General features: G+C 41.5%; 1 protein-coding gene across 4 annotated transcripts in view; it reads left to right on the plus strand.

Annotated features, from left to right (window-relative positions):
• The window catches only part of EPC2 (enhancer of polycomb homolog 2), a 526,369-nt gene that overhangs the window by 354,736 nt on the left and 145,669 nt on the right, over window positions 1-25,964 (plus strand). The window lies entirely within an intron of this gene.

The raw sequence follows: 25,964 nt of genomic DNA on the forward strand, positions 1-25,964 counted from the left end.
GCGGCGCTGCGGCCCGGGAGGGTGGTCGGATGGGGCGGAGGGGGGGTGGGGGGAGGTGGAGGGGACTGCGGTGCCCGCGCCGGGGTTCTGCGGGCGGGGGGAGGGGGGCGCTGTGCGGGGCGACCCTCTCCGGCGCGCGAGGGGAGCGAGGCGCGCGGGGCCGCGGCACAGCCGTAGGGTCCGGTCCGGCCGCTGGCGTACGGCGAACAGCTGCGAACATCTGGACGGGGCCGGAGCTGGGGCGGCGCCAGCACTCCAGCGGGTGGGGAGGGGAGGGGAGGGGGGTGCGGGCGGCTGAGCGGAGAGCGGAGCTGGTTCGGGGGTTCAGGAAGGAGGAGCCGGGGAGCTCAGCCTCTCCGTCCGGGCGCTTCCCAGGCCCCGCGCCGGCGCTGCTGCCCCTCCGCCCGGCTCTTGACTCTTGGAGTTGGTGTTGAGTAGCCGACCAGCACCGCGCTACCTGGGCTTCTGAGAAGCCTGGTGTGCGAAGCTGCGCTGACCCCGGGGGCCTCAGGTTGCAAGGTGCGGGTCTCTGCGCCCTGGGCAGCGTGAGAGATGGAGGTGTGCTCACCATTTCCCGGGCCTGGCCATCAGGGTGATAACGTGGAAAAAGTCTAGAGTAGTTTTTAAATTCCAGTTACTAGCTGTGTTGCCTTGAGCAAGTTACTTAACTTCGCAGACCCCCAGTTTCCTCAAAGGTAAAACGGGGGTTATAATCCTTAGAAGAGCCCTAAGTTGTATGCTGTTCCTAAAGTACACAGCACAATGCTTGGTGAAAAAGTTCCCTCCACTTTTGTAGGCGTTCCTGCAACACGCTACCTTCCAGAGGTCCCCACGCATTCCTGAACAGAAGGCAGAGCCAGGAGGCTTAGGTTGCCCTCCTTTAGGAGGGACCCTGCGGGTGGTGGCAGTGTGTTTTTTGAGGGGCGTGGGCATTTTTCTTTCTTTTTATTTATTAATTTATTTTCTCTCATCCGAGGAGTGAGGATATTTTTTCCATTGATTTTTTTAGAGAGAGTGGAGGGGAGGGGAGAGGAGGAGGAAGAGGAGAGAGAGACGCTCAGGATTGAACCTGGAACTGAGATATATGCCCTTGACCGGGAATTGAACCTGTGACCCTACTTCCTGACCCCATTCTAGAGGCCAAGATGGAGAGGTGCGGGTGCACAGGGCCTGCGGACAGAGGTGTCATCAGCCTGCTCTCATTACATTTGTCAGGATTCTTTGAGTTGTTTTCTTCACGTGGAAATTGCCTTGTGCAATATAGAAATTGACTGGCTCACAGGCCTGAAAGGCTGAGGGTTTTCGCTTCAGGCATAGTTAGTCCCAGGAGCTCCTGTCAGGTTGCAGGGCTGCTCCTCTCTCATTTGTATCTTGGCTCTTGCCCCTCCATGTTGACTGGTTCTTACTGTGGAGCGAATAGCATGGCACCTCCAGGCTCATCTGCTCTTTCAGAGAGGGGGGGGAGGGGGCCGTCTTCTTCCATCCCCTCCATTATTCAGCACATCTTACTTGTATAACTAGACCAAAGCAGGCCAGGCCATGTCAGTGGGCCGGGAGCAGGTTTCCACCATAGAGGTGGGTGCTTTACCCAGGTCCCACCAGTGTTTGGGGAGATTAGTTTAGCTACTAGGATACTGCCACCCCGGCTGCTGGGGGTTGGGGAGGGGCAGTCCCCAATGAGAAGGCTGCATCCTGGGCAGGTAATCATAGGACATGCCCATTGTACCCTCTCTGCCTTTGCTCACCACCATCTGAAGAAGTCTGTAGCAGAGTGCACACTGCCTGGATGCCCTAATCTGTCTGTCAGTCATCAAGTCTTTATCCAAGGCTCGAAGGCATCTTGCATGTTCATCCTTTCATTCATTGTTTTGTTCATTCATTCATTCATTCATCATTTAATTAGTGCCCAACATATGCTAAGGCCTCTGCCAAGGGTGAAACTGCTTGCTTTTGAGCTCAGAGTCTAGCTGGAAAGGCAGTGTCTGGGACTGTTTTACTGGGGATAACGTGAGGACTTCCCGAGGACATTGTAATTGTCCTTTAAACTGGAGATGAGTAGGAGAAAAAGTTGGAGGGACTTCCCAGGCCACGTGTAGGGTATCATATAGAGCTTTCTATTGTAAGTAACATTATTTAGGTGACTTTACCCTCTTGTGTAAGAAGTCTGGAGGCAGGCAGTTCAAAGCAGTCACAGCTCGAGGTTGGCTCCTGGAAGATGCCCTTGGTTTTCTCTGCCCTGCCACAGGGGGACGGGAGCTCCATGCTGCCTTGATGGGGTAACAGCCAGAGCAGAAAGGAAGGGATAGGGGTTGCTTCTCGTGTTTCTCTAGATAACAAAGGACAACATTTCCTAGAAGTTCCATGTGCCATTGGCAAGAATAGCCACATGGCCACCCTAAGCCAATGGCTATGAATGTTTGGGCAAGCAATCTGGGGCTGGGGAGGGCTCACCTCCCCTGAGCACATCGATGCTCCAGACCAGAACAAAATCGGAATTCTGTTAGCAAGGAAGAAAGCGAGACTGCCCAGCGGGCTGTTAGGTAGGCAGTCCACTGTGTCTCCCACCGGTGGTGACAGATGGTGAAAGGCATGGCCTCTATGGGCAATCGGAAGTTCAGTACCATAGCTGGGTATGGTGTGGCTGCTGGGAAGAAAGGAGCTGAGGTTGGAGACGCAGGTAGAGACAGGAGTCCCCAACGTTAGGTACCACTCTGGGTGTCACTAAGAAGCATACATCTTGGTCCCACTCTTCAAATAACTTACACTCAAAACCTGGAAAAGGTTTTCTGAGTTTTTCGTGCTTTCGTTAGTAACAGCAACAGTGACTCGCTCTGTGGTGGTAACTCTCCAGGGGTGGACTAGGGTGGCGGGCTTTAGGGATGGGCCCTGTGTAGTTCGAAAAAGCTTCACAGATGGTTCTGCTGTGCCTCCCACTCCCCAGCCTACCCCGGTGCCTCCGCTTCACCTCCCCCATGCCCTCTCGTGTCATGTCTTCACTTCAGTATTGTTACCTGCCTTTAAACGAATGGGCCGGGACTTGCTGAAGATGAGGTTAGTGGTAGATCCTGGACTAGAAAACAATTTTGCAGACAGTAAGTCCAGTGAGTGAATACTCTACAGGTGTGTTTAATAGGAAACCAGCCAGTCTATTGCTTTGAAAGTAAGTATTCAGCATGTTTTCACTTGAAGTATGAGGTGAGTGCTGCTTTTTGTTACCATTTGATATGGTGGACACTGCTGGACATTTGGGGTTAGATTGGATAACCACGGCTGCTACTGCACATGATCCTCCATCCTCAGTATCTAGTTAGCACAGACACTGGCAAAAAGACCTGGTCGCTAATCCTGGTAGAAAGGAGGGAGTGACAGGGAGCATACTGTGCTGTTTCGATCAGCAGTACTGCCATGGGTTGGCCAGGATCACCGGAAGAATGTGAGGGAATGAGGTAGAGAGATATCTTGGGTAGTCATTCATTCCATAAATATTTATTGAGCATCTGCTGTGTGCCAGACACAGTTCTGGTGCTGGTGAAAAAAAGAGTATATAAGAAAGACAAAGTCTCTTCTCATGGAGCTTACAGTTTACTGGAATGAGACATTTATTTATGTTTTATTTCATATGTCAAGTGGTGTGAAGTACATATGAAATAAAACATAAATAAATGTTTTTTATTAAAAAACAAAACTTAATCTGTTTTATTTTTTATTTATAATGAAAAATAAAACAGATTAAGAGAATAAATGCGCTGGGCATAGCGTGATAATCTTAAAGGTTTATTGTCTTTCTCATTGCCAGCCGGGAAATATAGTCTGAGCAGGTATGGCATTGGGGGGAAAAAAAGACAAAAAGACATATGTTCACTTGGAAGAAGAGGGTTACATATTGGATAACTTGATCTTAAAGGGTTTCTTTCATGCAGAATCTGTTTGTTATACCTGACATTGTTCCCAAACATGATTTACAATGACTTACAAAACATGGTACCAGGTGATGAGAAATAAGTGAAGAAATATGAGCAAAGGGATAATAAGGGTCATTTTCTGTCATCATTGTGTTCCAGAATTGTTTAGTTTTCGTAGCAGGGGAAGGAGGAAGTATGGGGATTAAAAAATGTGGTGATTCATGTTCTGGGTTCGTTATTTAAAAGGTGAGAAAATGAATTTTGATGACTCAGAAAGTTATAACTTTTTTTGTTGTTGTTTAAAGCAGCGGTCGCCAACCTTTCAGACTTCATGGAGCACCGGTGGTCCGTGGACCATCGGTTGGCGACCGCTGGTTTAAAGAACCAATTTTATTTGATAGGAAAAGTAGTCTCTTTACTAAGGACTTATGTCAAATTTATCTCCTGAGTTAAAAAACAATAACAAACTGTTTTTTTTTAGATCAATCTAAAGTACATCAAAGGTTAACAGAGACCAAAGACTCATTTTCTTGTCAAATAATATGGTACAAATGAAAATTGGTGAGAAGTTTGGACCTATAACTGACTGGAAAAAATGTACAAATTCATATAAAAATTTATAGCATAGAAGTGTTATGAGGGATAATATTGATTACCTTTTTTTTTGGGGGGGGGGTTGTTTCTTATTGTCAAGTTTTGAGAGTTCTTTACATAATCTGGATATATATCCTTTGTCAGAAATGTGATTTACAAATAAATTCTCCCAGTCTGTGCCTTATCTTTTTATTCCTGTAACAGTATCTTTCTTAGGGCAGAATTTTTAAAACGTTGATAAACCAATTTATCAATCATTTTATGAATCAAACTCTTGTTTTATCTAAGAATTCTTTGCCTAACCAAAAGTCTCTAAAATTTTCTATATTTTCTTCTAGAAGTTCATAGTTTTATATTTAAGTCTATGGCCCATTTGGGGCTCATCTAGAATAATAAAAGCATAATATGCTAATTAGGCCAGACAGCCTAACGACCTTCTGGACGACCTTCCGGGTGAAGCTGCATATATCCTTTCTGATTGGTGTTTCTAGTTTCTTGGGATATATTCCTAGAAGTGGGATCACTGGGTCAAATGGGAGTTCCATTTTTAGTTTTTGAGGAAAATTCATACTGTTCTCCACAGTGGCTGCACCAGTCTGCATTCCCACCAGCAGTGCACGAGGATTCCTTTTTCTCCACATCCTCACCAGCACTTGTCATTTGTTGATTTGTTGATGATAGCCATTCTGACAGGTGTGAGATGATACCACATTGTCGTTTTGATTTGCATCTCTTGGATGATTAGTGACTTTGAGCATGTTTTCATATGTCTCTTGGCCTTCCTTATGTCTTCTTTCGAAAAGTATCTATTTAGGTCCATTGCCCGTTTTTTGATTGGGTTGTTTATCTTCCTTTTGTTAAGTTGTATGAGTTCCCTGTATATGTTGGAGATTAAACCCTTATCACTGATAACATTTGCAAATATGTTCTCCCATGCAGTGGGCTTTCTTGTTGTTTTGTTGATGGTTTCTTTTGTTGTACAGAAGCTTTTTATTTTGATGTAGTTCCATTTGTTTATTTTCTCTTTAGTTTCCATTGCCCTAAGAGCTGTATTGGTGAATATATTGCTTCGACATATGTCTGAGATTTTGCTGCCTGTGGATTCCTCTAATATTTTTATGGTTTCCCGTCTTATGTTTAAGTCCTTTATCCATTTTGAGTTTATTTTTGTGTATAGTGTACTCATAAGTTGGTGGTCTAGTTTCATTTTTTTGCATGTATCTGTCCAATTTTCCCAACACTGTTTATTGAAGAGACTGTATGGATGCCGTTGTATGAAGGAACCACTTCCAAGCTCATTCTATGAAGCCCAGCATTACCCTAATACCAAAACCAGATAAGGACAACATGATGAAAGAGAATTACAGGCCAATATCCCTCATGATATAGATGCCAAAATCCTCAACAAAATTCTAGCAAAGCGGGTCTAGCATTACATCACAAAGATCATACACTATGACCAAGTAGGATTTATCCTGGGGATGCAAGGATGGTACAATATCCGCAAATCAATAAACGTGATACATCACATAAACAAATTGAGAGATAAAAAATCACATAGTCATATCAATTGATGCAGAAAAGCATTTGACAAAATCCAACACCCTTTCTTGATAAAAACCCTCAGCAAAATGGGAATAGAGGGATCATACCTCAACATAATAAAAGCCATATATGACAAACCTACAGCCAACATCATACTCAATGGGCAAAAACTAAAACCATTTCACCTGAGAAGAGGAATGAGACAGGGATGCCCACTTTCACCACTTCTGTTCGACATAGTACTGGAAGTGCTAACCATAGCAATTAGACAAGAAGAAGAAATAAAAGGTATCCAAATTGGAAAAGAAGATGTAAAACTGTCATTGTTCACAGATAACATGATACTGTACATAGAAAACCCTAAAGACTCCATCAAAAATTATTAGACTTAATAAATAAATTCGGTAATGTAGCAGGATACAAAATTAACGTCAAGAAATCTATGGCATTTTTATACACCAATGGTGAACTTACAAAAAGAGAGACTAAAAAATCAATCCAATTTACCATCGCACCAAAAAAATTAATATACCTAGGAATAAACTTAACTAAGGAGGTAAAAGACCTGTACTCAAAAAACTACATGACACTGAAAAAAAGAGATAGAGGAAGACATAAACAGATAGAAGAGCATACCGTGTTCATGGATTGGTAGAATCAACATAATTAAAATGTCCATACTGCCCAAAGAAATCTATAGATTCAATGCACTCCCCATTAAAATACCAACGGCATATTTCATAGATCTAGAATGAACTCTCCAAAAATTCAAGTGCAATAAAAAAAGACCCTGAATAGCTGCAGCAATCCTGAGAAAGAAGAATGAAGTAGGAGGGATCTCAATACCAGATATCAAGCTGTATTACCAAGCTACTGGTCTCAAAATTGCTTGGTACTGGCACAAGAACAGACATATAGACCAGTGGAATAGAATAGAGAACCCAGAAATCAACCAAAACCACTATGCTCAATTAATATTTGACAAAGGAGGCAAGAGCACCATTTGTTTAAAAGGCTATTCTTTCTCTATAGAATTGTCTGGACACTTTTGTTGAAAATCAATTGGCCATAAATGTATGTATTCTATTCCATTGATATATATGCTTATTTTGTGCCAACACTACATTGTCTTGATTACTATGACTTTATAGTAAGTTTTGAAAGTAGATAGTTTAAGTCCTCCAACTTTATTCTTTTTCAAAATTGTTTTGGCTCTTCTAGTTCCTTTGCCTTTTCTTATAAACTATAGAAACAGCTTGTGAATATGTATAAAACCTCCTGTTGGGACTTCTAATAGGATTGCATTGAATTTTATAGATTCATTTAGGAAGAATAGACATCTTTACAATGTTAAATCTTTCAATCCATGAATATATCTTATTTCTCCGTTTATTTCAGGTTTTTTTTCCTTATTTTTCTATCAGTATAGTAGTTTTTTCTATCAGTATAGGATAGAGGTTTTGCATATGATTTATTATATTTATACTTAAATATTTCATTTTTGGGGGTTGCTATTGTTGCTAGCATGTAGATATGAAATTGATTTTTGTATATTGACATTGTGTTCTGTTACCTTGCTAAAGTTATTTATTCTAGGAGGTTTATTTGTATATTTTTGGGGATTTTCTACAGAGACAATGATGTCATCTGTGAATAAAGATAATATTATTTCTTCCTTTCCAATCTGGATGCCTTTTATTTCTTGTCTTGATTTATTGTACTGACTAAGATTTCCAGTACAATGTTGAATAGGAGTGGTGAGAGAAAATATCTTGTCTTGTTGTTTTATCATAGGAGGCAACAATCTTTTACTATTAATTATGATGATGGCTGAGGTTTTTATGGTAGATGCCATTGTATTTCTAGTTTACTGAGTTTTTTATTATGGATGGGTTTTGAATTTTGTTGAATGCTTTTTCTCCATCTATTGACAGGATCATGTGATTTTTCTTTATATTTAATATGGTGAATTACATTGATTGATTTTCAAATGTTGAACTAGCCTTGTATTTCTGGGATAAACTCCACTTGGTTGTGATGTATTTTTGGAAGAGAATGTATAGGATTGGTATTTTTTTTGTTTCTTCAGTATTTGGTAGGACCAATTTAGTGAAACCAATGGACCTGGAGTTTTCTTTGATGGAAGGTTTTCAACTACAAATTTAATTTCTTTACTATATATAGGTTTTTTTTACAACTCAGGTTACCTTTTTGTTTTATGTTTTGAGAATTTATATCTTTCAAGAAAATAATTTACTTCACTTAAGTTGTCAACTTTATGGATATAGACTTGTTAGTAAGTAGTGTTATATTACCCAGTTAATGTCTGTGGAGTCTATTATGATGTTTCCCATTACGTTCCTGATATTGGTAATTTGCATCTGCAATCATTTTCTTACTCTGTCTAGAAATTTATCAATTTTATTGATCTTTTCAAAGTTCCATATTTTGGTTTTATTAATTTTGTCTTATTTTTCTATTTTAAACTTACTTGATTTTTTTCTTATTATTACTTCCTTCTCCTTGCTTTGTGTTTAATTCACTCTCCATTTTTCTTAAGGTGTCAGCTTATATTATTAATATGAGATTTTTCTTACTTTATATAAGCATTTAATGCTATACATTTCCCTTTAAATGCTGCTTTAGTCATGTTCTGCAATTTTGATGTGTATTTTTATTTTCATATAGAATTAAAATATTTTAAAATTTTCATTGAGACTTTCTCTTGACTCATATATTATTTGAAAGTATGTAATTTAATTTTTACATATTTGGGAAATTCCCAAAAGTCTTTCTGTTATTGATTTCTAGTTTAATTCTATTGTTATCTCACAATATAATTTGCATAATTTCTATTCTTTAAAATTTGTTCACCTTTGTTTTATGGTCCAGAATATGGTCTATCTTGGTAACTGTTCTGAAAAGAATGTGTATTCTGCTATTGTTGGGTAGAAAGTTCCAGAAATATTAGGTCATGATGCTTGATAGAATTGTTCAGGTCTTCTGTGTTCTTTCTTATTTTCTTTCTACTTGTTTTATCAATAAGAGGAATGCTAGAGTCTCCAGCTAAAATTATAGATTTTTTCTGCTTATCACTTTTGGCTTCACATATTTTAACCATCTGTTCTTAAGTGCATATACATTTAGGATTGTTATGTCCTAAGAAAGGGAGAATTGATCCCTTTCTCAGTGTATAAATCCTCTTTATCCCTGTTAATATTCTTTATTCTGGAGTCTATTTTGTATGTTAATAGTGTAGGTATTCCAGCTATCTGTCTTTTAATTGATGTGTTGATCACTCATACTTACTATGATATTGGTATGGTTTAATTAAACCTATTATTTTGCCATGCTGTTTTATTTTGTTCCATCTGCCCCTTTTTTTAAAAAAAATCCTCACCTGAGGATATTTTGAGAGAGGAAAGAGAGAGAAAGAGAGAGAGAGAGAGAGAGAGAGAGAGAGAGAGAGAGAGAGAGAGAGAGAGAAACATTGGCTACCTCCTGTACGCGCCCAGACTGGGGATCAAATCTGCAAATTCTGCAACATTTTGGGTTTGGTCTATGGGATGACGTCTAACCAACACCAGCCAGGGCTTGATTTTTTTTTCTATTTCTTCAGAATTTTTTATGATTCCCTTTTATCTTTACTATGGACTTCTTCAAAGGACCTTCGCAGTATGTTCCCAATCCTTCTTTTTCATCCTTTGTGCTATTGCTATCATTTTTCTTTTACACATACTGTGAAAAAAAACTTACTACTGTTGTTGCTTTAGACCAGGGGTCAGCAAGCTTTTTCTGTAAAGGGTCAGAAAATAGTGTAGGCTTTGAGGCCACATATAGTCGCTGTTGTATATTTTCTTTTTAAAAACATGAAACCATTCTTATCGCATGGATCATACTAAAGTAGACTATGGGGCTGGATTTGGCTTTCAGGCCATAGTTTGCAGACTCTTGTAAACATTTAATTAACTTATAGAGCAATTAAAATAAGAAAAAGATGAATTCTGTTTGATTTCATTTATTCCATTTCTAGCACTTCATGTCTTTGTGTTGATCCAAGTTCCTGTCTGGCATTATATTTTGCTTGAATAACTTCATTTGACATTTCTTATAGTGTAGGTCTCCTGGCAATGAACTCTCTCAATTTTTGTTCGCCTATGACAGTCCTTATTTCTCCTTCATTTTAAGAAGATATTTTCACTGGATATAGAATTCTGGGTTGGCAGAAAAAAGAATACAAATATATTGTTTTTTTATTTGCTTGCAGTCTGATAAAAAGTTTTTTTGTAATTCTTATCTTTGTTTCATTGGTATTTGACCTGCTTGGTATTGTGGTTTGGTATTGAGCTTGGATCTGTGGTTTGGTATCTGTTATAAATTTTGGAAAATTCTGAGGTTTTTTCTTTAGATATTTCTTCTGTCTCACTCTCTTTTCTTTTGCAATTTTGATTACACCTAGGTTAGAATTTTTGTTATTATTCCACAGCTTGTGGACACTTTTTAAATTTCTTTCCTTTGTTTTATCCTTTTATTCCTTTTTGTTTTTGTTTGGGTAATTTCTACTGACCTATTTTTAAGCTCACTGATTCTTTCCTTGGCTGTGTAAAATCTATTGAAGAATATCTGTTGAAAGTATTCTTAATTTCTATTACTGTGTTTAGCCTTTCAAGCATTTTCATTTTATTCTTATGGTTTCTATTTCTCTGTTAAAATTATACGTTTAATCTTTTATGTTAATCACCTTTTCTGTTAGGATCTTTTACAATTAATTATGCTTATTTTAATTTTTGTGTCTGATAGCTTCAATATCTGAGTCTGGTTCTGTTAATTGCTATGTTTTGGGGCAATGTAGTTTTTTTCTTTTCTTGATTTTTTGGTATGCCCTGCCATGTTTTGTTGAGAATTGGACATTTTGTGTAGAACATTAGAGACTGAGACAAATAGTTTTTATGCCTAGAAATGGGTAAGCCTTTCTGTTTCTGCTAGGCCTTAGTGTGCAGGTTGATCAGTGTAGTCAGGAGTTGAACTGGATTTGAAGTTTGTTGTTGCTATGGTTACCCTCAGTGCACCACAGAGTCCAGACTCCTCTTGAGTTACCTTGAGTTCAGAGTTGGGCTGCTTTGCTGAAGGGCTTTTCTCAGTATCGGTTTCAGTGTCAGCTCTAGGTATTCCCTTGACACTGCGCCTCTGAGTGGTCTGCCTCCATGCGCTTTCAACTTTTCCAGAAGCATTCTGTTATTATTTGTTACTTGATGCTTGTTAGCCAGTGTCCAGGTGTATTTGCCTCAGGTAAACCGTGCTCCTGTCTTGTCTCTTCCTGCAGGTGCCTGGTTCTCTTAGATTTTGGGCTGGTGTGTTCCTCTGTGACCTCAGCTGTCTAAGGGATTTAAGAACGTTGTGAACTGGCAGTTTATCTGGCTTTTTATTTGGTGTAAGCATGGGAGTGATGCTCTTTTCAGCCCTGGGCGGAATTCAGCAGCCTTGATTTGATGTTTTCTAGCTCTTTCTTTTTATGATCGACTTGTAAAATCCTTGTGCTGTTTTCCTTCCCTGTGTGCTTTGTACAATGTTTTTTATACATTTTATGCATGTAAATCAGTGATTCTCAACTCTTACCTGGGGAACATTAAACAAAATAAAAATCTTGGGCTCCAGTGTTTCAATTGATATATGTTGGGATCCAGGCCTGGGGGTCTTTTAACAGCTCCCCAGGTGAGTCTGATGTACATCGAGGAGGCTGAGAACCTCTGGTTTAAGTATCACTTACAACCTTTCCTTTCACCGGGGTGCTATTCCAACATAAACGACCAAATAAAATCCCAGGCTCTATACATTCACCCTCGTGACTTTGTGGAATTGTTTCCGGCCTAATTATGCTTTCAGTGGTAATTACCTGCAGTTGGCTGATAGTCTCACAGAATGGGGAGGAACTTGGAGTTCTCATTTAACTTTCCATTACTTACGTGAATACCCTCCACGACAAGCTATGGCTTTGGCACTGCTTGGCCATCTTTCAGATGCTGGCAACTCTCTGCCATTCAAAATGACACACCCCACTGTGAGATAGTTTTACTTGCTAGAGGTGTTTTTCTTCCATTGAATTGAAATGTGCCCTTCTATCATCTACTGAGTAATTTGTCTACCTTGTAAACTGTTTTGAGAGAAATCCATTTGCATGACCTAGTGCACATGGGTGCACATAAGTGTGTGTGCATGTGCGAACATATGCACACACTCTCATACCCATAACAAGCATTTTATGAAACGGCATTTATTGTGAGTCTTGTACTTGTAAATTGGTTTCACACCCCACCAGTGGGTTGTTTCTTGCAGCATGAAAAATGCTTCCCCAGCCTGTATTCCACGAGACAAGCTTTCCGAGGTTTAAAGACAGCTCCTCTGGCACCTCCGAGTTTTCTTGGGCTGCTGCAGTGCTGGTTCCTTCAGCGATTTCAGCTTCCTCACTGCTCTGGCCAGCATCCTGCACAAGGTGAACTTCAGTCCTGCATATGAATGGCCTCATCCGGCGGCCGGGGCTGTGCAGGCGGGCAGATCCGTCAGAGTAGAGGAAGGGTTCCTTGTCTTTTTCTAGACACCATTTCTAGTCCTGGCCCAAATTCAGAGGGATGTAACTCGAACCCATCTTTTGAGGGACGTTGTTGATGGCTTTTTGGGGGCAATTTTTATGTGTCCCACCTTTTTCAAATTAATAACATGTTGTCCTAATTAGATACATATGCATCTTTATTTACCAAGAGACTGTGAACTCATTACATGTCCAGAAGAGTAGTTCATTCTTTTGCTTCATAGTGATCAGTGCAAAAATATTAATTTGTTGAATTAATCTTAGAAAACTGTGTTCCCATTTAAGAAACTTTGGCCTTTAGCATGATTGCTTTGCTCACAGTTGTGCTTCTACATTCCCTATAACTTACCAACACAAGAGCTTGATAGCCCTGCATTTACTTCGGGAAGTGGACAAGCAGGGTAATGTAGATGTCCTTGTCACCGTAGTACTCATGCACGAGACACTGGCAGGTTCTGTGTGAGGTGCCAGTATTTCACAGCTTACAACCTGCTTGGGGACACATGGCGTGCAAGATGAATGTCAATGCCTTGTGTAGTGGGTATGTGTTCCTAGAGGTCACACAGGCGGTCAGGAAATAATTGATTTTGACTTTGAAGGTCAGCATCAGACATGGAGTGGGAGGTATTTGTGGGTGAGGAAGATTTGGAAGGAGAAGAAAGCTATTTTCAGAGTCTCCCAAGTTGAATGAAATTGCAAGTTCTGCTATCTCTAGGAGTGACTTGGATCCATAGGATCTGAGAGAAAATGCAGGTAAGATACAGAGGGAAATAGAATTTAAGTTCTTTCTATAGCAGGATAGATATCCACAGAAGGTAATAAGCTCAATTCCCCCCCACTCCTTTCCCCCCCACTGCTCCCCCCTCCATATCTGTACCTTCAGAGACTTTGACTCTGACAGGTGTAGTTTGTGTGCTGTTCTGGAGGCTACTTCTTGTCATGGGTTCAGCTGGCCAGGACCATTTCAAGGTCCTGTGAATATATTAAAAACCACCTCCGCCTCTTTGTAACTTCCATCAGGTTTTATAGCAGCCATGCATAGCCATTGACCAAAATTTTCTTTCTTTATTATACATATATATATATATTTAGTTGATTTCAGAGAGGAAGAGAGAGGGAGAAATAGAAACATCAGTGATGAGAGAGAATCATTGATTGGCTGCCTCCTGCATGCCTCCTACTGGGGATTGAGCCCATAACCTGGGTATGTGCCCTGACTGGGAATCGAACCATGACCTCCTGGTTCATAGATTGATGCTCAACCATTGAGCCACACCAGCTGGGCTAAATCTCTCTCTCTCTCTCTCTTTTTTTTTAAATCCTCACCTGAGGACATGCTTATAAAGAGGAAGGGGGAGGGAGGGAGGGAAGGAGGGAGGGGGAGAGAGAGAGAGAGAGAGAGAGAGAGAGAGAGAGAGAGAGATTGGGTGTCTTCTGTATGCTCTCCAACTGGGGACCCAACCCGCAATCCAGATATGTATTCTGCCTGGGATTTGAACTGGCAACCTTTAGGTGCACTGGACGATACTCACCCAACTGCGCCACCCCAACTGGGCTAAACTCTCAAACTTCACCTTTACAGGCATTTTGCATGTCATTAAATATTATCTTTAGTGGTTGGTATAATATTTCATCACGAAGCTGTATCTTGTTCTTTGAGCTTGAATCCAGCTCTTGCTCTCATAAACAACGCTGTCATGTGTGTATATGCTTGTAGCTAGGTCTCTGAAGCGCATCCACAATTATTTCCTTAGAATAGAGTTTCTAGAAGTGACATAATTGAGTAAAGGGCTATAATATTTTCAAGGCTCTAGATATATATTTCCTTTTTGTCCGCCAGAAAGCATGAACTAATCTATTTTAGAGCTTAAGAGTGCCTCTTCCCCCAAGCCTCCTGCAGCACCAAGATGATTATTTCTTAAAATCTGTATTAGGAGGCTTCTGGCTGTGGCCAAGTGAGGAGGCTGCAAATCCTTTCCCCAGAAAGCAACTATAAGTCTGGACAAAATGAGCAGAAACCGTCATTTTCTCACTCTGGTCATCCATCAAAGGCATACAGCAAACTGAGAAGCATTGTTCTTGAAAAAGTGCTGCACTTCGCCAAAGCACAGGGGGAGCCTGTGGGTGCTCCCGCCGCTCACCACCCCCAGCGCAGTGCTGCAGAGGAGTGGTCTCAGCAAGGGAGGCTCTCAGGACCAGCCCTTGGCTGCCAAGGCCAAAGGGATTCACTCCATTTGCAGAGGTGGGCGGTGCCTGCACCCAGGGAGTGTTTTCCCAGATCCCTCCTCCCTCGTTTCAGTTTACTTTGAATCTTTAAAAGATATAAAATATTCTTCATTATAAGCGTTAATATTTATTGTATAAAAAGGGGAAAATAGCCCTAACTGGTTTGGCTCAGTGGATAGAGCGTCGCCTGCGGACTGAAGGGTCCCAGGTTCGATTCTGGTCAAGGGCATGTGCCTTGGTTGCGGGCGCATCCCCAGTGGGGAGTGTGCAGGAGGCAGCTGATTGGTGTTTCTCTCTCATCGATGTTTCTAACTCTCTATCCTTCTCCCTTCCTCTCTGTAAAATAAAATAAAATAAAATAAAATAATAAAATAATAATAATAAAATATATTAAAAAAAAACAAAAAGGGGAAAATAAACATGAAGAGAAGAAAATTGAAGCCCACTGGTGTATATTCTTCTGTATCAGCTCATTTCATAGAACTTGCTGTGATGATGGAAGTGTTCGTGCTGTTGGGTACAGTAGCCTCTGCCCTTGTGTGTTTATTGAGCACTTGGACACGTGGCCAGTGCAACTGAGGATCTGAAGTTTTACTAATTCTCCTTAATTTAGATTTAAATATACACATGGGGCTAGTGCTATAGTATTAGACAGCCTAGTTCGGTTACTTCTATAATATGGAGGCCTATATACATACCTACTTAAAAAAAACCCAAAGATGTGAGCATATCACATATCATATTTTATTCCCCTTTTTTTCTGGTGAACAAGATATCACAAACATAATTTTAATAGCTGAATGATGCACTTTCCATTGAATGAATGTATCATAATTTGTTTGATAAAACCTCTGTTGTGCCTTCAGGGTATTTCCAATATTTTGATATTATAAACGACAGATAATCTTTATAGCTAAAGTTGTGACATTCATAGTTATTTACGGAGGATAAATTCTTAGAATTTGAATGATCGAGTCAACTTTGATACCCATTTCCAAACTTCTCTTCCAAGAGGTCCTTCCTGAGAACAGGGGTGAAAGTATCTCACCATTATTATTGTTATTTAAAAGTTGAGATAAATACACGTGCCATAAGAATTATCCTTTTAAAGTTTAGAATTCAGTGGATTTCAGTCTATTCACAAAGTTGAGCAACCATCATCACTATCTAATTCCAGTACATTTTCATGACTCCACAAAGAAATTTCATACTCATTAGCAGTCACTTTTCTTTCCCTCCTTCCCTCAGCCCCTGGCAGCAACTAATCTACTTTCTATCTTTATGGATTTGCCTAGTCTGGACATTTCATACAAATGGAATCATTCATCATGCAACCTTTTGTGTCTGGCTTCTTTCACTTAACATAATAATTTCAAAATTTAAGGTTCATAATGGTTTCAAGGTTATAGCATAAACCAATACTTCATTTACTTTTATGGCTGAAAAATATTCTATTGTATCAATATACCATATTCTGTTTATCCATTCATCTTGATGGAGATTTGGGACATTTTCATTTTTGGGCTATCATGAAAAATGCTTCTGTGAACATTTATGTACAACTTTTTTTGTGGACGTATTTTCTGTTCTCTTGGGTACATACCTAGGGATGGGATTGCTGGATCACATGGTGACTCTATGTTTTTGAGCAACTGCCAAACTGTTTGAAAAGCAGCTGTGCCTCTTTACATTAGCACAGCAAGCTCAGAGGGCTGCAGTTTCTCTCCATCCTCACCAACACTTTTTACTGTCCATCTTTTTGCCTATTGATATCCTAGTGGGAATGGCATAGTATCACTATGTGGTTTTGATTGGCATTTTCCTAACAACTAGTGACGTTAAGCATCTTTTATGCACATATTGACCGTTTGTGTATATTCTTTGGAGAAATGTCTATTCAAATTATTTGTCCTTTTAAAAATTGGGTTATTTGTCTTTTTATTGTCGAGTTGTTAGAGTCTTTATGTATTCTGGATACTAGATCCTTATCAGATACATAATTTGCAAATGTTTTCTCTTATTCTAAAGGTTATCTTTTTACCCCCTTGATAGTATTCTTTGAAACACAAAAGTTTTAATTTTGATATCTTATTAATTTAATTTTTTTTACTTGTGCTTTTGGTGTCAGATCTAAGAAACCATTGACTAAGGTCACAAAGGTTGACACCAGTGGTTTTCGTAAGAGTTTTATAGTTTTAGCTCTCCCATTTAGATGTTTGTTTGATCTATTTTGAGTTAATTTTTGTATATGGTATGATGTAAGGCTCCAAATTTATTTCTTTTGCACATAGCTATCCAGTTATACCAGCACCATTTGCTGAAAAGAGTATTATTTCCAAAATTGATTGTCATAGCACCCTTGTCAAAAATCAATTGTCCATTAATATATAGTTTACTTCTGTATTCTCAGTTTTATTCATTGGTCTATATGTCTATCCTTATGCCAGTACCACACAATTTTGATTATTGCTGTTTTGTAGCAATTTTGAAATTTGGCAATATAAGTCTTCCAACTTTGTTCTTCTTTTTCAAGATTGTTTTGGCTATTCTGGATCCCTTATATAGCCATACAAATTTTAGGATTAGTTTGCTAATTGCTGCAAAAGAGCCAGCTGGGATTTTGATAGGGATTTTAATGAATCTGTAGATCAATTTGAGGATTATTAATTTGAGAGATATTTCTTCAGCTATTTAGGTCTTTAATTTTTTTCAATGATGTTTGATAATTTTTAGTGTTTAAGTCTTGTTTTATTAAAAAAGGTTAAAGTTAATTTTTTAAAAGTTAAATTTATTATTAATCATTATGTTATTTCTGATACAGTGTAAATAAAATTGTCTTAATTTCATTTTTGGACTGTCTATTGGTAGTGCATAGAAGTGTTATTGATTATTGTGCTTTGATTGTGTATCCTGAAACCTTTCTGAACTCGGTTAGCTTTGGTCATTTTTGTAGTGAGTTCAATAGGGTTTTCTGTATTCATGATCATCACATCTACACATGAAGAGAGTTTTACTTTCTTTTTCTTTTTTTCTCCAATATGGATGTCTTTTATTTCTTTTTTTTTTTTGGCTAATTGCTTTGACAGCACAATGTTGAATAAAAGTGGTGAGAGCTCACATCCTTGTCTTGTTCCTCTCTGAAGTTCTTGATTAATGAGATGGCCAGTATAATTTGTGCTATTTTTGATGACTGTTTTTATACTCTAAGAATCTGAGTGATGGAGCAGGAGTTGCTGACTGTTCCTCGTGGAAAGGGTTCAATCAAACAATAAAAATTCCCTTTGTCTTGTGCATTGGGAGGAAGCTTGGCATCGTAGCGACCAGAAAAGGAGAATTTTAATGGGAGAATCTATTCAGGTGACATCTAGGTGCCAAGGAGTTCGATGAACATTTTCTAAGATATAAGCATTCATTATTTAGAAATAAAACGTCAGTTTTCCCTACTAGTTTTCTATCCTGCCTTCCCACATTTCTGGTTGCCCACTGTATGCTGCAGGGACCGTATTGACTCAGAGAGATTAAATGCAAGCCTTGTCCTCAGGGTGCTCATGGAGAAGTCTTCTCGGGGAGACAGACCAGAGCAGGAAGTTTAATACTCTGGCAAGTGGCTCCCAGCAAAAGGTACCCTGTCAGAAGAGAACCGGTGCCAGATGTGGGCTTCACCCTTGGAGTTTTTGGGTCTCAGCTTGCTGATGGAACATTCACTTTCTACCCCACGAATCAAAGAATTTTAGAAATGAAGGCTTGGAAATCCTTTATCCAATCTCATGCTTTTTAATAGGAGGAACCTCTTACCTTGTGCAACAATTCCTGTTCTATCTCATTAGGAACTCTTCTTTCTCTGAAATGTTTTCTATGTATACTAGAGGCACAATGCACAAAATTCGTGCAAGGAGCCCAGCCCTCGAAGCCCTGGCCAGCCCTCGCAGCCCTGGCCGGCCATCACAGCTCCAGCTGTCCCTCGCAGCCCCTCGCAGCCCCGGCTTCATCCGGAAGGTTGTCCAGATGGTTGTTCTGCTGTTTGGTCTAATTAGCATATTAGCGCTTTATTATATAGGACTAGAAGCCCGTTGCATGAAGTTTTGTGCAATAGACTTTCCTTCACCTGGCTGCCAGCACCAGTTTTCCGCCAGCACCAGTTTTCATCTGGCCACCCACCGATCGGAGCGCCTCCCGAAGGCTGAGGGTGGGACTCGGGAGGCGCTCCAATGGGGGGGGGGGGTGGTCAGAGGAAAACTGGTGCTGGCGGAAAACTGGTGCTGGCAGCCACACAATCGGCCACCCCGAGTTCCGCCACCGGCATCTTCCGCTGGTCCCTTGGGTCCTCCCGCAGCGCAGGCCGTTTAGGCTGGCGGGAGGCGCGGGGGGCGGGGACTTGCGAGTCCCCGCCCCCCGCTCCCACCGCCAGCCAATTGGCCACCCTGAGTCCCGTCCCCCGCGCCTCCAGCCGGCCCAATCGTGGGTGTAGCGGAGTGATGCAATTTGCATATTACCTTTTTATTATGTAGGATTACACACACACGACCTTTTCCATAGGGAGGCAATCCATGTTTAGCCCACTTCCTGGCTCCATTTATTGTGTCTGGTTGGGGTAATATAACACCAGCCCCTGTGTTCATCTTCAGTGTGACTTGTGTGGGATTCCTGCCTCACCTTGCCTGCGAAAGCTGCTCGGCATTGTTCACCTGATGTGAACCTGACAAGGACTGCATGTCATCCAACTCCAAATCTGAGTGACCCAGAAAGCTTTCTGTTCTGGTTTATTGAACAGTCAACTTTGTTCTTTTTGTCAATCCTCACCTGAGGATATTTTTTTCCATTGCTTTTTCAGAGAGAGTGGAAGGGAGGGAGGGAGGGAAAGGAGAGGGAGGGAGGAGAGAGAGAGAGAGAGAGAGAGAGAGAGAGAGAGAGAGAGAGAGAGAGAGCGCCACATTGATTGGTTGCCTCCTGCAACCCAGGTACATGCCCTTGACTGGGAATTGAAACCGAGACCCTTTGATGCAGGGGGTGATGCTCTAACCACTGGCCAGGGCTATACAGTCAACTTTGTTTGTAAAGAGCACACTCAGTCCAGTTTAATATTGTCGGTTCAGAGGATTAATTAGTCTTCATATAAAGTCATACCTGTGTGCTTACCGTAGTCATTTGTCTAGAAAAGAATGAAAGTGGTATTAACAAAAGCAATTAAATTATTGTATATCTCAAATGAGTGATAGAGTGTTTTTTAAATAAGTCAATTCAGAATTGTATGGTATTGTTTCCATTTTTTTACTTTGCTATTTAAAAAGAAACCCTTGATTCTGGCTTTATTATATGTTATTTATTATTATGATTAAAATAGCATCAGGTTACTGTTACTTTTTTTATCATTTCACTGGTAAATGGAACCGAAACCTTGTGGCCTTGGGCTATAAAAGAAAACGAATTGTCCCCACAAACCTTTCAAGTTTAATTAACTTTTAAACAAATATGAAGTTCTGGTTTCCTTTTCTCTTTTTTATTGCACTGCATTTTCTCCTTTGATTGTGTGAGGGGCCAGATGAGGATGCAGAGCTGCTTTCGGGTTCACACTGTTGCCTGCATGTGATATAGCGCCGACTCAATCAAAAGGGAAATGGGAAAATAGCTACTCTGTTTGTGCCGTGTAAGCGCTTTGTGAAGTCCCCTCTAGTCCCTGTGATTTAATGTGGCCTCCTCTCCTTGCAGACTTCTAAAATGAAATTAAAAAGTGGCACAAACAGCATTTTAAAAGCAACCACCAACATTGTGTGGGGACCAACGCAGCAAATTGAAGAATCACAGTATGGCAGGCAGTCCTTTGATGCAATGCTGCTCAGAATGCAACAGAGAAGGAAAGGGGGTGAGGAGGGGATCCTGAGAAAGTTCTAGGTCATTTAAAAGCCTCCAATGGTTTACCCATTTTGGGGGTCAGTTGGGGTGGGGAGTGGAGAGGACGCGCTGGTGTTTATAGCAGGGATTTCCTGAGTATGTGCGATAAATGCATTAGTAAAACATCGTCACTGAGTTACTCTTTCCCTCTGTCTAAGCCCCAGAGTGGCCCCGGGACTTGACAGTCAGGAACCTGAGTCCTGTTCTTGGGCCTTATGCCTCTCGGACCCTGCGACCTCGGACGAGTCACCTTACCCCTCTGCGAAATGGGTTCCATACTGCAAAATACAGGTTTGGACGGAATCTGATTTCCCAGCCAAATTCCCAAGCCTCCATTAAGCCACCTCAGAGGTTGTCCCTGCACACACACTTGGGGTTCCTGGCCCCTGCCCCCCAAAGGGAGCAGCCTCAGTTTCCTGACCCGTCCTTATGCTTCTGCAAGCTGCTGTTTGACCAGAGCAGCCACTAGCAAGTGTTTGAAAACTTCTAGAAGGCCTGATCTCAGAGATCTTCTGGCTCTGACATTCCAGTTGTCTATAACGCTGACACCCAGCCCATGCTGAAGGTGAGAGGGATCAAGGATCACCATGATCCCGCCTCTCCTGTCTTTCTCAGGAAACCCCAGACATGTGTGTCTTCAGCGTCAGAAATGACCTCGCTTGTGAACTCGAAGGGGCAGCGGGGAAAGGAGTCTGTGTCTGTAGGATTTCAGCCTCCGGCTCCAGGAACGTCTCCCTCTGAGTGGAAGCAGTTTCTCTTGGTTCTGAGGTTAGGACCTGGCCATTGTCAGTGGCCTGGCAGCCATGTGGATGTGAGGGCACTGTAGCCCTCGTCTGCTGTCCGGTGGCTGAGCCCTGCACCTACACCGTGTGTCTCTGAGGTCAAGGCCATAATCACCCCTTGTCATCTGCAAGTGGGCGTTCTGAGAGCTGGGCCTCCCCAGGAGTCACTTGCTAGTTCCTATTAAATAAGGACTTATCTCCCATCTGTGCCCTGTCTTGGGAGTCTTTCTCTTCCGCCTTAATAATATGCCTTCCTCTGCCACAGACTTTCCTCCATCTCTTTTGAAATCACAGCGCACATACTTTTGTGTTGTCAGGAGTGAACATTTAGGGAGGAGGCCTTCAATTTCCCTGCTGTTGCAAGCAAATAGAATGCCTTTTGTTACTCGTCCCAGGATGCTCCGGTGAACACATAAGCCTGCGAGGAAAGGTTTGGCATGGGGAACCGTCATGAAAGAACTATTTTAATTGAAGAATATATAGCTGGAGACTCAGGGGTGTTGAGCAGTTTAATTAATGTTTATTAAAAACGAAGACTTACCATTTAAAAATGAAAATTCAAACCTCCTGTCTCCGTATCCCTTCCTCCATCATGTCATTGTTCCCTTCACCCGCTTTTTAATTTAGCAAACTTTTACTGCGTTCCCACGAGGAGACCAGACACCTTGTGAATCACTGGGCTGACGAAGATGAATAAGACTCGGGTCTGGCCCTCAAGGGCTGGTGGCCGGGCTCAGGGGAAAGCTCAGCAGATGGTAATGGTCCAAAGTGCCCTTTGGAGAGGGCCCTGGAAGCGAGGGGAATACCCAGGATGAGCAGCCGAGTGCTTTCAGCTGGGTCAGGGAGTAGTTCTTGCAGGAGGTACCCCAGGGCCTGGGACCTGAGGGTGACCTGGAAGTGGCCCAAAAAGGCGGGGTGGGCATCCTGGGTGGAGGGAGCAGTGGGTTCACTGGGGAGAGGGAGTTGGTGGGTTTGGTCAAGTGTAGGAGCTCAGGTCAAGTGTATGGAGCAGACCATGAGGGAGGGGTGAGGATGAGGGAGCAGAGGCCTTGACAGGGATGGGACTGTGAAGGGCTTTGGGCATGTTATCAGTTTGGATTTCCCCCCGAAGGTATGGGAACCCACAGCAGAATTTTCGGCTGCCTGGGCTAGGCTTGTAAGGCCGTTAAGCGTCGTTGTCAGGGGCTCTGGATCCAGGTGACTGGGGTTGAATCCTGCTGTGGGCAGGTTACTTACCTGGGCTGTCTCATCTTTAAAATAGGAATAAAAATCGAATCTGTCTTTTGGGATTCTTGTGAAGAATAAATATGTAAATTTACCTAAGGCTCTCACAAAAACAGGTTCATAGGAAGCACTTACTGAAACGTAGTTATTCTTTTTGGGGATGGGGCATATCCTATTTTCCATGAGCAGTCTCCTTAGACTGCGGGCCAGTTATTGCCATAATTATGTCCCGGCCCGGGTGAAGGATGGCAGCCAGTAATGTGAGGTGCCACAGGCTGCACTGGTGTCTCCTATAAATGCAACTTGGTTGCTCCTAAGAGCAAGCTTCCACCAGGGGCAAAGTCAGCACTCAGCTTGCGAAAGCGTAAACCCCAGGCGTCTGGCCTCAATCAATCAGTGACCTTCCTGCGCTTGGCCCAGTGTTGACCTTTAGACCTTGCAAATGCCCTTTCTACTGCTTCTCAGAGTCTTTGGGGGAGACTGCACATTTTAGGGGGAAATCTAGACTGTGGAATGAAATGGGGCAATACCCTCAGATACTGCTTATGGGGAAGATTGGCGAGGAGCAGAGGCCGTGCCTGCAGGATGCTCGGTGGCCTCTCTCTCAGACTTACCAGGCTGCAGTGACATTCTTGAACATGGCTTGTAGGAGGTGTGAACTGCTACAATAAGACTTACTGTATAAACACAGGGTAAAGTGTGTGTGTGTTTACATGTGTTTCTAGATGCCTCTCTCCCAGTACAGTGGAAGGAATTGCATTTTTTTAATGCCCCCAACCCCCCCCCCCTCCCCCGGCATTTGCCTTCTACTCTCTGACCTCCTGTGCCTGACTCTCCAGTGGACACCCCTGAGCAAGGGCTGGGAGAGAGGGGAGGGAGAGGCAGCCTGGATGGTATTTACTGGTATGTAACTCTACTCTCCTTCTCCCAGACTCCTCTGGGCTTGGGAGTAGGTTGCGGACAGCGATGGGAGGAGTCAAATACGGTAGCTTTGCCAGCATGTAAGATAATCTCTCTCTTCTTCCCTGGCCACTTTATGCTGCTGACAAACGTAGCCATTCTTCTCCAACAGAGAAGAGAGATCAGGGACAGGGGGGACATTCTTATAAGTTAGACTTTTCTACTTTATGTATGAGACTAGAACGATATTATGAAATTAGATATCAGATTTCTTAACATGCTAGTCATTTATTAGATTAAAAAATTAACCAAGAGCTCTAAAATTACATTTAATAATTAAGTATAATATTAAATTGAGCAATTGTTTTGGAGACGGGGAGGGAATACATTCTAGAATATTTTTGGTAACAAACACAGCACTGGAAATAACAAGTCAAACATGTCTATAAGCTGCTCAGGAAGTTGTAGCATTGATGATGGTAGTGCTTTCTCTGGTTCATTTATTGGTGCAGGGGATTAAGCACAGGGATTATAAGGCTGAGGACTCCCTCCGCTGCCTCGCCCCAGAGGACCCTCCCTCCGCCATTCCCTCCCTACAAGGAAAGCCACAGGAAAGTGAGCCCGGGAAAGCTCAGATTCTAAAAGCAAGCCAAGTGTATACCTAAGGAGTTACAATTTTTTTTTTCTGCAAGTGGTTGCTTCTAAAAGGCACAATTCAAAATAGTCACTGCAAGAATAGACATGCTGAAATCCTAATGGTGCAATTCTACTTTGTTGAGTCAAAAAATAGGGCTGGGTAATGACGAGTGGTAGCTATGCAAATGCGGAGACAGATCATCCCATCTTGTGCTTCAGGGTGTGAGTTGATGGCAGAAACCTGTCCATATGACTTAGTAGGGAAGATTAATTCAGATGAAAGCTTTCCGTGATATATGTTCTTTTGCTTTTTCCTTAAGCATCCTTTATGGCTGAAATGCTAAATAGTTGATCCATTGGCAGCCTTTCCTGCGTGTTCACTGTGGGCAGGGCTTAGCCAAAAGGTTTACAGATGGGTCCTCCTTCCCTCCCGCCCTCCTTCCCTCCCTCCCTTTCTCTCTTCCTTCCTTGATAAACACAGCCTTTGCTTTTCAGGAGCATAAATCTTATTTTTATTTCTCACAGGAGGATATTTTTCCCATTGCTTTTCAGAGAGAGTGGAAGGGAGGGAGTTGGGAAAGAGAGAGAGAGAGAGAGAGAGAGAGAGAGAGAGAGAGAGAGAGAATATCATCGATGTGAGCACCCAAACAGGGGCAGGGAGTGAACCCACAACCCAGGTACATGCCCTTGGCTGGAATTCCAAACCAAGACCCTTTGGTGCGTGGGCCAATGATCTAATCACTGAGCCACACCAGCCAGGACAGGAGACTAAATCTTAATGGGAATGGCAAGATGCACACATTAGAAACTGAAATGCACACACACACACACACACACGTGCACATTTATATAGTACATATTGTATGTGGTAGATTTCTAATATATCTGAAGGGGAAAAAATAGAGTAAAAATGATGGTTCTAAAATTGATTAAACAATGAATTCTTCAACTTCTTTTACATTCAGACCGAGTGGTGCTATTTCCAGGTGTGTCAGGGTTAGAATAACATTGCCACCCAAGAAGTAACCCCTCCCCATGAAATGAGCAGAGAATTCAAATAGCAGTTGGTGACTCAGCTACCATATACTTATATACCCTGCAATTACTTTCTCAGAGCCTTCTCCTGAATAGGAAGACTGATTTTAAACAGGAATTATCGCTTACCTGCCTGGTGCCCCACTGAAGGTGAAATGGCTTGAGGAGGAGGATTTTATTTGTTCCATGGTTTCTTATTGAGATTTCTTACAGAACTATTATGTATATTTGGGTTTTACTCTGAGGTTCTTGTACTTTATATTAAAAAAAGTGAATTGGAATAATTTCCTAACTACATATAACACAAAGGTGCTAAAGTTTCCAGAATAAGACACATGGAAGAATGATTTAATAGATATTTAAATGAATTTTTTGTACATAATATCAATTGGATCCCATCAAACATATCATATCTCAAAAATAAACTCCAGATAATTAAATATTGCAAATTAAATTACAGAAAAACTAGTAGAAAATATTTATTAGGTCAGCATAGGAATGAGAATTTTTATGGCTTTAAGACAAAGAAGCAGCCAATGAAGAAAAAAATGACCAGATTTAAATATGTTAAAATTTAACATTTCTATACAAATGAAGAGACAACAGACTGGGAAAATTTACATTAACTTGAGACACATATTATTA

Source organism: Eptesicus fuscus, chromosome 11 (assembly GCF_027574615.1).
Source record: "Eptesicus fuscus isolate TK198812 chromosome 11, DD_ASM_mEF_20220401, whole genome shotgun sequence".
Classification (NCBI taxonomy): domain Eukaryota; kingdom Metazoa; phylum Chordata; class Mammalia; order Chiroptera; family Vespertilionidae; genus Eptesicus; species Eptesicus fuscus.